The 16067-nt window shown below is 37.9% G+C and overlaps 1 long non-coding RNA gene across 1 annotated transcript in view; it reads right to left on the reverse strand.

The window, feature by feature from the left end:
- Positions 1-619: 619 nt before the first annotated feature.
- LOC124080749 (uncharacterized) overlaps positions 620-16067 on the reverse strand; it is a 52135-nt gene continuing 36687 nt past the window's right edge. Inside the window, exon 4 of the long non-coding RNA XR_006847827.2 lies at positions 620-686. This is a non-coding gene — a long non-coding RNA (uncharacterized LOC124080749). The remainder of the gene's footprint in view (positions 687-16067) is intronic.

Consider the following 16067-nt stretch of genomic DNA (forward strand, 5'->3'; position numbering starts at 1 on the left):
CCAGGCACTGTGTGAGGTTCTGGGAATATATGAAAATCGCATTACCTTGAAAGTGTGTTCTCACACACAAAAATTCCAGTAGCAGACTACAGTCTTGCCAATATGTCATTTAGTGACTGACAGGGATCCCCAGCCCCTTGGCAATCAACAATGACATCAAGCAAAGCTACTTATCAAGGAGTTACTGATCCTTCCGCTATATTTTGCTTGTCACTACTTTGAAAGATGCTTAACTTTGAAGACCTCAATCCAATGGAATGGGAAAAAAAAAACATGATAGAACCTAGAAGTCAAGGAACAGAAGTTTTAGAAGCACAAGTAAATAACCTTGTCAGTAACTCAAGAGCTCACAAAGGAGGTAAGAATAAGAATGATTAGGAGGTTGAAATAGCATGGTAGAGAAAACACAAAAAGATTCCATGAACTTAATGATAAAGAAGTCAGTTTCTTCTTGATAAACATGTTTTTAATTACTCCAACAAGAACAAAACTGGAGTCTCCCTCCCTCCCACACTCTGCCCAGAAGAAGAAAGATTTAAACAGAAGAGACTCTCCAGGCTGCCTAAGGGACCACAGTGAAGAGTGCTAGTAATACCTACCTTTCAGTGAAAACTTTCAACTCCTTAGATTTGGTTCCAAATTACTCCCAGCATAAATGTCAGTACTCTCTTCCATCTTTACTGAGCCTGGAAAAAAAAATGTCTCTGAAATATATTTGAAAATGTTTCAGTGCTTATACTGACAACAGCAGACTATCTCAGCTTGACTGTTAGGCCTTGTTCACGGGAACAGAGTAGAAAGTTTGCAGCTGTGGGTTATTGCAACCATGTTCTCACCTTCCATAGAAACCACATAACAAAGTGGTAATGTAATTAAAATTTTGTCCAGTTTAGTTAATTTACATGTTTTGTACATGAAGGCAATGAAGAAGCATCGTCAGAGGAAATGTATAAAAAGCAAGACTATGGTTAACCACTTTTAATTTAGCACAATCCACTGAAATCACAGTAAAATCTTATGCATCTGGGTGTTAATATTAATGTGTGACAATCCACATGTTGAAGTTGACCTGTGGTATTACATCTAGGTTTGATTACTAGTTTACCACTTTGGGATGAACTGAACACACTATCTCACTTTCTATTTACTCATCTATAGAATGGGGACAGTCTCTTATCCATATTTAGGGTTTACAATCACCTCTGCTGCTAGCATGCTATTTCAATCCACAAATATCTTAGCCTAAAATAACACAAAAGCCTACTAACTGGGCCCTCTGTCTTGATTCTTTCCCATCCCACACCATACCCAAATACCGGTTATTATTTAATCTAAATCATAGTATGTTACTGCTTTGCTGGAAACTCTCTACTGACTTCTTACTTTACTCAATAAAATTCAAACTCCTTCATGTGACTGACAAGTAAGCTCCCCCATGCCCACCACCTTCATCAGGACTGCTGCTTCTCTAACCTGCCTCTTACCATATTCCCATTTGGTCCTTCCCTGGGTCACATTGGCCTCCAGTCTCTCACAGAGTCCACACAAGCTCTGCACCTCCCTCGACAGTGCTTTCCCAGAACACCATGTGGCTCCCCTGCCCATTCTTAGTTCAAATATCACCTTCCCCAACTGAGTTATTTAAAACAACACCCCATCCTTAATCATCTACCTACTCCATATCCCTCTTCCCCTACTTAGTTCTTCTCATAGTACTTGTCAGAATGTGATTTAGAATATATCTTTTGTTTAGCATCTGTTTCCTGCCGTGAATTAATCTCTATGAGAGGAAGGATTTTTATCTTTTTTTCACGGCTGTATCCTCTGCATGGAGAACAGTGCCTGCCATATAGTAAATTCTCAGTAAGTACATATTAAATGAGTGATTTATTCTGCTTAGTAATGCCTTTCATAGCCCATCTTAGTTACATAAAAATAACAACCTCATTTTTCTTAAAATACTCTACAATTCAAGTTGCTCACTAACTCAGATCTGATTTATACTCAGTCGGAACAAATGCAACTCTGTCATGTGGGATAATAAGCAACTCTATAAAGACAAAAACATTGTAGCATATCTTTTTGAAATCTTACAAGTACTTTAGTGGAAAATCAATCGAATTTGTTCTCTTTGTCAGTTTCATTTGAGATCTGGGAAGATCCTAATGATGATGACTTGCCCTTACTTACGTTGGTTAATTATATAATAACTGGTACTATTAAACAATATTGAATTTTAAAATTATATTAATTTTATGTTAGAGTTATAAAAAGCAAGGTATGGTGATTTTTAAAATATGGCCCCAAATTCTTTGACATTGCTCTCACTGAGATGGAGTTGGCCTCTTCTCCACTGGAATCTGGGCAATCCCATTACTGATAGACTGTTAACAGAGTACAGATATTGCAAGTAGGTCAAAAAAGGCCATGAAGCGAATTCCACATTCTGTGGGGATTCTCACTCTGGGGTAACCTAAGTACCATGTAAGTCTGCCTACCCTGAGACCTCTACAGTGAACATGCCAAGTATAAACATAACCGTCAACAGGCCCAGCTAAGCTTCCACTGGACAGCAAGCACCAACTGACAGCCATCTTGTTGTGCAGTCCACGCCTATAGCCAGTCAGCCACAACCCTGGCTGCCATCAGTACAACCAAATGAGAAATTCCAAGTGAAAACTAGCCCACTAAAACTTCTCTGAGTTTCCAACCCACAAAACTGAGAGTAAAATTAAAAAGTTGTTGTTTTACACTTCTACATTTGGAAGTAATTTATTATGCAGCAATAGAAATTTATACAGCAGAAATTTAAAAGTTTAGTTTTTCATCACATGCCACTTCCCCTGTATTGTTCTGACTCTATTTTCCACATGGTAAGGAAATGCATGCAATGAATTTTATAAACATTGGCTTTGGTTCACATAACAAGATGGAAAACTATTAAAACTGGAAGGCACTGTTAATTTTAGTGTCCTGAAGAAGCAACCCATGTAGGTCATGGCTTATCAAGACACTGAACTAGCGCAGAGGTAGTCAAACAATGGACCTGCAGACTAAATCCACCCCACCACTTGTTCTATATGAGAAAATAAATTCTCAACACAAAGCCTAAAGTATTTACTGTCTTGCCCAAAACCAAAACAGTTTACGGTCCCCTTAGTTAAGGAATGGCAAAACTGGAACCAAAATATGTCTTTTAAGTATGTTTAAGTATGTTACATGGCAAGAATAAAATTTTTCATTAACATCAGCATATATAAATGAATCTATTTCATGATTCCTTCTAATACTTATTAAATTCATAAGGACTTTTTTATTTGTTTGTTTGTTGGGTTTTGCTCTTTGATTTGTTTTTGCTGAAAAAGAGAAAAATTTTTAGTATGAAAAAGAGAAAAAATTAATCATAGGAGAAAAAAAAATGACTTTTCAAATAGTCTTTTTTTTTTTTTACACCATCAGAAAGAAAATTGATGTCTTAGGTCAGGGGTCAGCACACTTTTTCAGTAAGGGCTAAATATTTTTGGCCTTGCAAACCATACCCAGTATGTCACCACTCCTCAACCCTGCTGCCCAACAAGGAAAGGAGATACATTCAAGGCTTGAATAACTAGCCACGGCTGTGTCCAACAAAGTTTTATTCACAAAAATCAATGGCAGGACAGAGATAGTCCATAGTCCTAGTTGGAAAACCCTGTCTTAATAGTCTGGGGACATGTGCACAAGCATAATGAAATGGGGATTGTAATACTGGTGCTTATAGTAAGTTTTCAGTTGCAAATCAGGTGAATGTCCAACACAAGGTTCATGTCATAATAATTCTTTGCCTATTTACATGGTTTATTCAGTACACTATAAAGTAATATTTAATATCCATTTTGGGAATAATGTTGAATTAGAGGTAGTATTACTGAAAAACCTCTTAAGTTAAAAGTCAGTCTTTATTATTGAAACTGTTATTACCTTTTCGTGGTTGTTTTAGTCCTTCAAGAAATAAAAAAGAAACCATTCTAGTTCAATAGCCCCACCAAACCAGGTACCTCTCAGCCTTAGTGTCCTAAAAAGTTATTTTCCCTCTATTGCCAAACCTTCATCAACTCAGTATTCTCAGACTGTGTAATATGTTTTCCTTCTAGTTTTCAGAGCACTTGAAGTTCTTCAAAGGAAGGAAGGAAGGAAGGGAGGGAGGGAGGGAGGGAAAGAGGGAGGAGGCTTTTTTTTTTACAGGTTGGCAGAAGATATTCTACTTTCAAAAGGAGAGAGTTTCTAATTCCTTCAATAGGGCTTCATAACTATTGTAAACTTCGTGGACATGCTATGCTTTCCCCTACATAAAGGAATCATGCTTCCTAAATGTTAGTGATTCATAGGCAAAGTGGAAATGGTAAGGGAGATAGAGACCCAGTCCCTATAATAAGCCCTTAATTGAGCATGATTTTAAAGTATACTTTTGGAAATTTCAAAAAAATGTTTTATTTCTCAACTCAAAAAAAAAATACCTTCTTCAACAAAAAAATTAAAAATTTTCCTATACTAAAAATAAATAAATGGATTTTCCAGAGACTCAAAAATAAAAAGAATATTTGCTTTGTGCCTAAGATATATAGTTTAAAAATGCACAGATAAAATAATCAACCAGGTCAGGCATGGTGTCACATGACTGTTATTCCAGCTACTTGGAAGACTGAGGCAGGAGAATCACAAGTTCAAGTAACTTAGTGAAATCCTGTCTCAAAATTTAAAAATTAAAAAAAATATATATAAAAGGCTGGGGATATACTTAGTGGTAAAGCACCCCTGAATTCAATACCCAGTACTTCCAAAATAAATAACAATTAGAAATTTGTAGTAATGTTATATATAATATATTAAAACACATAGATAGTAGTAATTATTTTAAAAATACAAATATTGCAGTATTACTTTCAACCATTTCAATCTAAATAGAAATTTTTGATGTGTTTGCTTTGAAAGCTCATAAGATTACCCACATATGAAAAATATGAAATTGCCATAAAGTATAAAAATTACCCTTCTTTCCACCTACAGGTAAGTCAAAATTGCTGTGCAAATTGTCTTCAAACTTTTTGAAAAAGAATTATCCAGAAAGGAAAATCTCCGAACTACATAATAAAAACTTCAGGTACTGAAGGGAAAAAAAAAAACAAAACCTCTCAGTTTCTGAATGCATAGAGCACAGGCAAAACAAACTACTCCTACACACACATACACACACACACACACATTTTATAATGTGGATGCTTATCAACTACTGTAACAGAACTTTTACAAAGGCATTTTACATTAATTTGAGTAGGACTGTATGTGTGTATTGTGGAATAGAACCATGCATGTGAATACATTTGTAGAAGCAAAGCCAAGAAGAAGGTCCAAAAACAAAAGAAGCATTTATATGAGAAGACACTTAACTACCTGAGGGCATGAGAAATTGTCCTCTGGAGCATGTTGTATGTACACAAGGGTTATAAATATTCAAGATAATTATGGGAATAGGAGGGGAGAACAGGATGACTTCAAGGGTTTTCTTCTCTAATGTTGGGCGTGTCACTGGTGGACAATGGGTGGAGAAGCATGTGCTCTTGAGAGAGGACAAAAGGAAGAGTCAGAAAAGATAAGCTTCATTACATCATTAACTGAAAGCAATTATGGAAATTCAGAATTCTCCTCTACACATTTCAATACAATATTTGAAAGTGAAATTGATTCTTTTAAAATATTTCTAAAGTTGCCTGAAAGCTTGCCTAAATTTGTGGTATTTGGGCTTTCATTAATGACGATGAAAAGCACTATTTTCATGTCTAAAGTAAGAGAAAATAGGGGATAGCCATTAAGTTTTCTCCTTAATCTCTTGCAAACCTACCCTTCAAATGTTTTTTACTTCATGGAAAAAAAAATATGCCAAATTAATAATGTAGATATGAGATGTTGCTCATGTGGGAAACAAATCACTTTGATTCCAGAGATTAAGAATGCTCTTCGGATGTGGACACAGCCATTCTCTAGTCTCCAGGCCAGCATGTGTGTTAAGGTGAGTAGGTGGCTCACTGTAAGACTTCACTGAGGAAAATTCAATGTAATAGAATCTTAAACAGTCATCTTTATAGAGATGGAAATGACTTGATTGTTACAAAAGCCAGGCTCTCGATTTTCAAACCAACAAATATTAGTTTTGAATTCTGGCCTACATATATGCTGCACACGTCAGAAGCCAATTACTTCATTTTAAAAGTGAATAGGAAGAAAACTCTGGTCCTTGGGAATTAAGGGAAAAAAAATCATTTTTGAAGTGAAAAGCATTTCACTTTGTAAAATCAAAAAGAAAAGGAAAAAAAGAACCTATGAGAACCCACATGAGTCCTCCTATTGCTGCTTCCAGAGAAACCAGCACTTGCCTTAAGAGGAAATGGCTCTCATTGTGAAAGAACAGGGCCCACTGTGAAACTGAAGGAGCCAAGAAGACTTGACTACTTAAGATCCAAAGGTTTCCCCAAAGAACAGAAAACTGAAAAGTGGAACCTGTCAGCATAGAATAGGATCTGGCTGAAGCACATGAGCTCAGAAGCATTTGCCTCACCAGCCTGAACTCCGAGCTTCTCTGGAGCCATCTGACTACAAACACTATATCTTCATCTATCTAGAGATATAGAGATGGTACCAGAGTAAATCTGCTCACCTGGTCATCCTTCATTCCCATGGAGATCCCACAGGACGACTGTGAGGATGATAAAACAACACAACCATCTAGACATAGTTTCCATGCAGTCCCAACTCCAGCCCCATCCTTGACTGGCCCAACATAGGTAGGTTAAGATGAAATTTTAAAAGAAAATAATAGTCTTTAATGTTCCCAGCAAATGATAATATCTTGGTAGGTTATATTGTAATAAGTAAGCATTTCAATGTCACATTTATTTTAAGAAGTCTTTGCCAAGAAAATAATGATGATGATGATAATGGCAACATACAAAGATTTCTTCTAGGGAGTGAATCCTTTTCTAATACTTCCTCTATACAAGGATAAACTTGTGGCATTATAGCTCTCCTGGACCTACAGAGTAAGATCTCAGTTTGCTGTGACTCAGAAGCCATGGCTCAGCAGCTAGGGCATCCCTTGGACCCAGTCTGGCTCTTTCCCTTAACAGGTCCAGTCCCCAGCTTCTTCATCCAGGGCTGCTGATAGCAAAAGCTACCCAGCTCAACCACCACCCACTTGTCCAGGGCCAAGTTGGCAGAAACTTCTCCACACCACACCCAATGTGGCTACAAGGAACTTTTGTTCTTAGTACATTTGATCATCAAAATAGCATTGCGTTTTCCCCCAGAGTAATGCAATTTCATCTCCATTTCAAGTAGTTGGATGTATAGTAATAGGAAGGGGACTCAAATTTTGAACTTGAGCTTTATGTTGTGACTAACGGTAATTTAAATATCCTGCATCAAAGAGCTGGGCTGTTTCTCTAAACTGCATTAAAACCCACCATGACATTTCGTTGATTCAGAAACCCGCAGTGCAATCTGCAATGCATTATAAATTTTAAGCACAGAATCTTATCTCTATTTTCCTGTGCATTCCAAAATTCCCCCAAATACTGATCAGAGACAGTGCCCACATTCCAAGACTAGTGCCACAAGTTTGCTGCAAGTTAAGGGAGAAATGAATTAAGTAACAGATGTTTGGGTTGCCTAGTCCTGTTATTTTCAAAACTTCATCAACAATGCAAAGTTTTAAATTAGAAATGTACTACAGTTCTATTGTTCCCTATGGAAATTTATAACTAAAACCAGAGTCTAAAAATTCATTTTCAAACAAATATTCTAACTTTGGTTTTGAGAGAGAAAAAATACACATCCTCTCAGAAGGGAAGAAAGTTCAGTCTGATCAAAACCCCTCCACTCAGCACCACAGCAGGGAGCAGGATTCAATGGGTGGTAACTGGTCTCCCCTGCTCTTGCAGACTTGGTGACTCCGCAGGATGTGCTCCCCAGTATCCTGCCATCCAAGTAGAGGCTGTAGGGGATGTTCACAGCCCTACAACAGCTAAGCAGTTTTGTGGATCTGGTCCCATCAACTCCAGGGACTGCTCCATATGAGGCATTCTCACTCACTCCAAAGACAGGAGAGCTTCAGAAGCTCTCCCAAGGGCTTGCCTGCATCAACTCAAGTCATCCATATTGCTCATCCCCTGCCAGGTTTCCCAAGCCCTGGAAGGAAAGTTATTAGCTCCCTCCTGGCCTCAAAGGGAAGCATGAGCAAGAGTTCCTTGTTTGCTCTCGAATCTGCATCCCTGGTGGCTGTCGACACACATATTAACATACTTCAAAGGGACAACACAGGGTTTAAATTATATAGAATTTCAGAAGAGCTCTGATCTAGGATAATGATGGAGACTGGACCAACAAGAAAAAAAATGGTAAAGTAGAACCAGTTTTACTTGAGTGTAAAATTAGCAGGAAGTCAATATATTTTGTGGCTGTTATTATTGTTCCTTATATCCTTCTTGTTCCTAGATCACCTCTCCCATCCCTTCTGTGAAACCACTCCTGACTCCACTAGCCACAGTCATCCCTCTATGTTCCAAGTTCTTTAAAACACATATAATATCTTCTGCCGGTTTAGCACTTCATTAGATGCCTACCTGTACTATTCACAGTATTATATTTTTAATCCTGACTCCCCATATTGATTTTGAGTGTATCAGGGGAGACAGAATGTCTTATGTTTACTCCCAGGGCCTATCACAGTGAGGGTAGAGAGAGGGAGTCTAACAGTACCATTTAGCATAAGCCTCATATTCAAAATAGGACTCAAATTTAGATTTTTGATGATATAACTAAGTAAGTTTACACCTAGACTTTCATAAGCATGCTGGCAAGAGTTTTAAACAGAAGCATTTTATCTAACAGCTTTAAATTCATCAGTTTCTATGATCCTCTTTTGGCATACTTTATTCTAATACCCCAGAAGCCGCAAAAACTGTATAGAAGTAGCTCAGTTTACCTCAAATTTTCATTAGTGCCTGATACTATGCTACAAAAGGTATGCTCAGAAAATGTTCCCTGACAATCCACAGACACTTTCTACATGAAAGGAAGAAGCACAAAGCAGGCCCAGCACTTGGCTATGACACAGCCTCAAGTCAGAGACCTGGGCAAACTGAGTAGGAGCCCAGGTAGACAAACTAGAGCCAGCCTCCAAAACACTGTGCCTTCAGGGACATCCCTCCTTCTCTAGAGCTTTCTTTCTCCTTTCTGGTAACAACATTAGTATTGAAAGAAGAGGGTTGCTCCGTTTTTCTAGTAATAAGTTGCCTTCTAAGAAGCTGGGGAGAAAGTAACCCTTGAAACTTAAGCTTCTACAGTTCAAAAGCAGTAGCTGTGTTTACCCAACTGCAAAAAAAGTCAAGCAGAAACTGCCTGTCATGTACAGCCAAAAAGGTCCAAAACACCCAGAGCTCTAATCAAGGCATCCTCTGGAAGTAATGTCAGGGAAGCAGGAATAGAATGGGAGTGTAATGCAGTCCTCAGGATCCCAAACACTCTTTGGGGTGTGATATAATAGCTCAAAGTATGCAAATAGTAAAGGGAAAACACAAATTAGGCATGAATTTATTGTGTGAGTTGGTTTTGTGAAGAGGCTCCAGGGCTACTGGTCATCATCAGGTGTTACCTCCAACACAGTCCTGTCTTTTGGGCACCTCTTTATGCACCTCTTGACTTTTGCTGATGTGGGAAATCATTAGCCCTATTGCCTGAACTTCTGGCTCTCCTACTTCCAGAGCATTCTAGAATGGCAGCTGGGCATAATTGGTTCTGACCAATGAAATGTGAGTGATGTAAAAGTCCACAAACAATTCATCACATCTCCATGATCCTGTCTTGCCCATCATAGATGGTGAAAGCATAGAGATGTAGTCTCCCTTTCTACCAAGAACCAGAGTAAAAAACACATAGAGCTCCCCAGATGACTTGCAAAGGCTCTAACCATGAGGAAAAAAAAAATAAGCCTTTGTTTTTTTTTTAATCCACTGGAAACTTGGAAATATTTCTTACCACAATATAGCCCACCCTGGATTATCCAGATAGACATGAGCAGCAATTAGTTCATAATGTTTAGTCCACTGCTCCTCCAACCAAAGCTCCTTTGGACATACACTTTTATGTGCCAGGGCATTTTAGGAGCTATAAGATAAGGAAAGCACAGATTACCAGAGCATCCACTGAACTCATCATTAATTGAAAATGTTACTTTTACATTCAGATAAACATATGCAAATGAGTGTAAAAATTCATAAGTTTTACAATAAAATAGGAGATTTCATAGAATTAGAAGACGAAATGAGTAATTCAAGTAGAAAATGGATTTCTAAAGGGAGCAACCTCAATGAAGAGAAGAGGAAACTTAGGCATAGCAAAGTTGAGTTACCTTTCCAATAACACCCAGCTACATATTGCGTTGAAGTTTGATGGTTCCAATTTTAACACTCTTTAAAAAATAAAATTATTGGTGCATTATAATTGTACATAATAGTGAAATTTGTTGTGATGAAATTCATTCATACCCACACATAATATAATTTTGTCAATTTCATTCCTCAGTACCTTCCCTTTACCTTCTCTCCTCCCTCCCCTGATCCCTTCCTCTTCTCTACTTGTCTATTTTTATGAGATTCCATTTTACTTTTTTCTCTCTAGCTTTCACATATGAAAGAACATACAACCCTTAACTGTCTGAGACTAGCTTATTCCATTAACATAATGTTATCCAGATCCATCCATTTTCCTGCAAATGACACAATTTGTTTCTTTTTATGACCGAGTAAAACTTTGTTTTGGCCTATATACCACATTATATTTAATCCATTCATCTGTTGACAGATACCTAAACTGGTTCCCTAACTTGCCAATGTGAACTGTGCTGTAATTCCAGCACTCTGCCACACTTGAGCATGTAGGAAATGATTCTTTTACTGCTGTCAACCATAGGAGAAAGAGACATTTTCATGCAAGAGCCCATCATCTTACCTTCACTATGCACTTACATGTGGCTCTTCAGGCTGGTGGCAATGAAGAGGCTGGTACAACTACCACAAGATCAGATCATTTATTTGCTCATAAAGAAAGACCTGATAAACATGCTACTTTCCTTTCTTCCCCAACTCCTCAACATACATAGGTGGAAAACAGAAAATGATTTGCCATTCTCCCTCTGTTCACCCCCAAGATTTTCCAGATTTTGATCTTTATAATCTAATCTACCCAATAATGTTCAATTGATTATGATCTAATCAAAGGTTTCCATGTTGGGGTTATTAAATATAATCAGCTAAGGAACACAATACACACACACACAATGTGTAACATATCTCAAAGAAGTTTACCTAGAGCTAAACAATCTCTTTTTTAATTTTTTTTAATTTTTTTAGTTTTAGATGAAGACAATACCTTTATTTTATTTATTTAGATTTATGTGGTATTGAGGATCCAACCCAGTGTCTCACACGTGCCAGGTGACACTCTACCACTGAGCCACAACCCTACCCCCTAAACAATCTCTTAATAATCGTTTTCTGGAAAAAGTCAGGGTTTGAATAAATAACTTCTACAATCAGGTGTATCATTCTTAAAAGCACTTATCTTAGGTACAGTTTGGTACACTTATGTTTTCATTTTTAAATTGCAATTTAGTTTCTTCAGACTTCTTTGAAATTTTTTGAACCCAATTCTTAAAGTAGGATAATTCAAAGCAGATGAAATCCAACCAGATTTTTTAAGAAAATAACTTAAAAATCGTAACCCACCCTCACTCTCAGTCTTTCTGAGCCAATTATACATATTTAAGATAATCTGAAACTCTAGATGCACCCTTGCCAACATTCTTTGTATGTATAAAAGCAGCCTATGATATTTTAAGATCAATAACTTATAAAAGTCAATACTCAGCTTCTACCTCTTGTAAGTGCAGCTAGTTTCTGATAGTCATTATCTAATGCACAGCACTGAGAGGTGCTCTGAACCTACAGTCCATGTCGTGCACTACCCACAAGCACTAACTTAGGTCCTTGTTAACTCATTTTTTATGCACATCACTTAGGAAAAAAAAAATTGCTTCTTCTTCAAGTACCTGCTCACTTTAAGAAGGAAAATCTCTCACAAGTACATTTTTGTTTCCTTGTTGTACTCTCAGTAAACAGATTTTTCTCACAAAGCCCTTTTGGGAACAGTGGGTTTCACCTTCAGTCAGATTTGGGCAATTCTGCTATTATCATTGAAGCTGCAGAAGGAACATTTGTAAGACATTTTCAAAAGCTCCTAAACTAAATGCTCTGCATTGGTCCCCATCCCTACCTGTCCATATTAATCCCTCACAGCTCCTGACAAAAGTAAAATCAACCTTCCCAGCCTGATTCTGTTTCCAAGATTTTGCTCCCACTCTTTTAACACACATGCATCCTGTGTCTGTGATTCAGGAACCCTTCTCTTTACCCATAAATCCTATCCAATCTTCAGTGCCTAACTCAAGCCCCAATACCTCCTGGAGCACTTTCCATGTTCAATTCGCCCTCAACAGAAACCCACTTCCATGAATTCTGACAGTAATTTCTGTGTTTGCCATTCTGATATGTAGCCATTTTCTACTTTGGGTCATCATATAATTCCTTCATTGTTTATATCTTGAATCCTTAATTTGATCAAAAGGTTACAGAGAGGAGAAAATATGTGCAAACCAAAGAATAAATACTTAAGGAGAGACCTACATGGTAAGTAAAATTTTTATATCTTTCCTAATTCTTAGATCATCTGCTTTCAGAAATGTCTCAGGTTGAATCTACCATGAACACAGGAAGTACCCAGAGCTTCATTCCCACCTAACTATCATAGGAATCACCCCCCAAACTACTTGCCTTTTGGAGTCATACTGAAATGAAGGCCAAAACTCAGATGATCCCAATAAGTTACTCTACCAAATGTGCTCTTTCACCCTCAAGGCTGAAACATTAGGCAGGGCCAAAAGGTAAGAATTACACAAAGCAACAGATAGCAGTAATGAGTCTGTCATGCATAACCAAAGGAAATCAACATATAGCTGCTTCCAGCTGCAGAACCTTAGCCCCTCTGGGTTTAGGATAATCTGAAGGTCAATATCTAGCTTTACAAATATGGCCACAGAGCACAGGCATCCTTGACACATCCAGGGGATGAGATTTTTAAAAGGCACATATCTATATCATATAAGCAAAGTGCTCACCGTAAATAAAAGTAAGGATGGAAGGAGATTTCTGTTACCTTTGGAAAATAATATACAGTTCTATACCCATTTAACATTTTAGCACAATGGTGGCATTAGTGTTTTTTCTGCATTTATAAACAACATTGTTCAGATGGCAAATCAGTTCACTTTTCCTAGAATAATAGAGATAGATTGTTTCACACACGAACACACACAAAATCTTCCTTGGACTTTACTTTTTTTTATTAAGATTACATTTAATGTACAATGTAGATGCTCAGCCATATAGATGCAAAATGCTATTTAAAAGTTGCCTATTGCTTGTGCCTATTACTTTGGGGCAACAATTTTCACCATAGGTGGGTGATTCTGTCCCTCAGAGGGGATGTGTGGTGAGGTGTGGTGACATTTTACTTTGGCATGACTGGGATGTTGGTGTTACTGGCATGCTGAGCAACATATAATGAACAGGACCACCTACCACAATAAAGAATTATTAGGTCCAAAATGTCAGTAGTGTCAAGTTTGAGGAATGCTATTCTAAACATAAAACCAATATATGATTTTAGAGAAAGAATGCCTCATGTCTGAGAAAAATCACTGTAATAATCCTGTGGTTCATGCAAGAGAAAAGCCAACAATTTTCTTCTGAAGTAGAGAATTTCAGACTACACGACCTAAGGATAGCTTCTTTACAACATCTTAGTAGGGATCAGTGTGACATTAATTCTTTTAAATTTATTGACTAGGGTGAAAAATGAGGAAGGACGCAAGAAGTGTCCCTGATTTCCTGGAAGGATTGATTTGAGGGAACTCCCTTCTGTGGGAGATAAAATGATCCTCAGCAGTGGCTCAGTGTGCAAGGGGCTAAGTAAAACCATTCAAAATTGCACTCACTCTGATAAGCATCCCAGATGGTACTAAATGGTTTGATTTGATCAGGTTGAAGTTTTCCTTTTTCACATTATTATAATTCTCCTATAAAATCCCCCAAGCCTTCTCACAAAGTTTTATAAAGCACCACAGCACATGGTTCCCTGTATTTGAGGAAGTAAGGATTCTCTAGGAAGGGATTTTGTTAGAGAAAGTACAGCTAAAAGTGGGGAGGGAGCCAGGGGCTCCTGGGAGAGTATTGAGAGCACCATAGGGACCATGCACTGAGTGAGGTACCCAGGGAAAGAAAGTTGGATGGAGACAACCTAGAATGCCTAGCAGTCTAAGTGCAGTTCTGCTGGACAGTGTGGGAGAGGGAGTGGGGATGCTCTCAAGCCAAAGTTGTCTATCAGAGGAGCTGTATGTCTCCAGGAACATGCCTTCCCGGCATCCCTGTCTGACTCAGTCACTGGCTAAGCCCTTGAGTAATGTGACCTAAGAGCAAACAAATGGGCAAATTTCAGAGCATAGCATCTAGAACAGTTGGTCAATCCCAGCCCCTGTACTTAGAGGTCAGCTGGAGACATTTTCTTAGCCCCTTCATGAATGTGATCAGAACCAGCTACTTAACTGGCAAGAGGAAGTATCTTCTGGACCCAAGTCTCAATCCTGATGTTGACTGAAATGCCCTCCTTTTCACCACTTGCAATTGATTCTTTAAATGCTGGTTAACATATCAATAATAAAGAGCTCCCACCCTAGAGATTTTTTTTTAAGACAAATTCTCTGCTTTACCAACAGGATAAACTGGCAAACTTCAGAAAGTACCCAAGTCCAGAAACACTTCACCTATGTTATGGCTTCACTGGGCTGTTACCCAAGCTATGCACTCAGAACCTCTGCTCAGGGTATGCTGGCACATTGCCAACACCTGTCAAACAGTGACTGCCAGTTCCAGACTTAGATCCACTCAGTTAGAGAGCCATCATTACCTACCATATAACTTCTAAGAGAAAATTGAGTTGAATAAATTATTAGCAATTTCATAATAAACTTCAAATCATCTTCCATACATTTTCTTCAAACTGCCAGAGTAATTTATATATTAAACATTTAGATAGTACCATCCTTCCTTGTCAACTCTCCCTTGTGCGAGATTGTTAAAAGTAGACCATTATATTCCAGGAGAGTTTAAGTTCAGAAAGGCCTCAAGGCAGACTGTGAGCTAGAAGCCTTCTCAAAGGCCTGCCAACTCTGTAATTTTATGATTTTATGATCTCAGATGAAGAACCTGATAGCACATTGAGAAACTTTCCCCATAACCAAAAAAAAGAAGTCAGCAGAGAAGCCAGCCTTTGGAAGCACCTCATTTGGGGGAAAGTTTCCTAAAATATAGAATAGAAGGACGTTGTCCTTTTAATTCTGAACTTTGTTGGAAGATGTGGTCATGGGATGACAGTATTTGTTTGCATTTGTAAACATTCCCCAGAAAGTGCGCAGAAGGACAACTGAGCCTTAAAAGATCGTCATGAGATATTTGGTTTTGGTCCCAGACAGAATTTCAAGCATGACCAATAGTTATTTTTCTAGTAAGAATGTGGACTGAAGTCCATTTCTTCCTAATGTCTTATACACACTTGCCAGCCCCAAACAGAATAAATATTGATAGAGTGACTTCAGACAAGTTAAAGTCAAGTTTTCTTAAAACACCAGTACATCAGAAATGCCCTTTAGTGTGTTCTTCACTCAAGCCCTTATGACTTTAGGTTGCTCTGACACTAAGATTACTGTGCACATTGTTTCCATCTTCTTTTTGCAGAATGCTAGAACACAAAAATGTCATCAACTCCATAAAGGGTGTGCATGTGCGTATGTGCACACACACACATTCATACATACACACACTAAAAGCTCAGCTTGTCATCAGCTTTGGTAAAATAAAATACAA

The sequence above is a fragment of the Marmota monax genome, unplaced genomic scaffold, assembly GCF_021218885.2.
Source record: "Marmota monax isolate L192 unplaced genomic scaffold, Marmota_monax_Labrador192_F-V1.1 WCK01_AAM20220418_F8-fsc00018, whole genome shotgun sequence".
Taxonomy (NCBI): Eukaryota; Metazoa; Chordata; class Mammalia; order Rodentia; family Sciuridae; genus Marmota; species Marmota monax.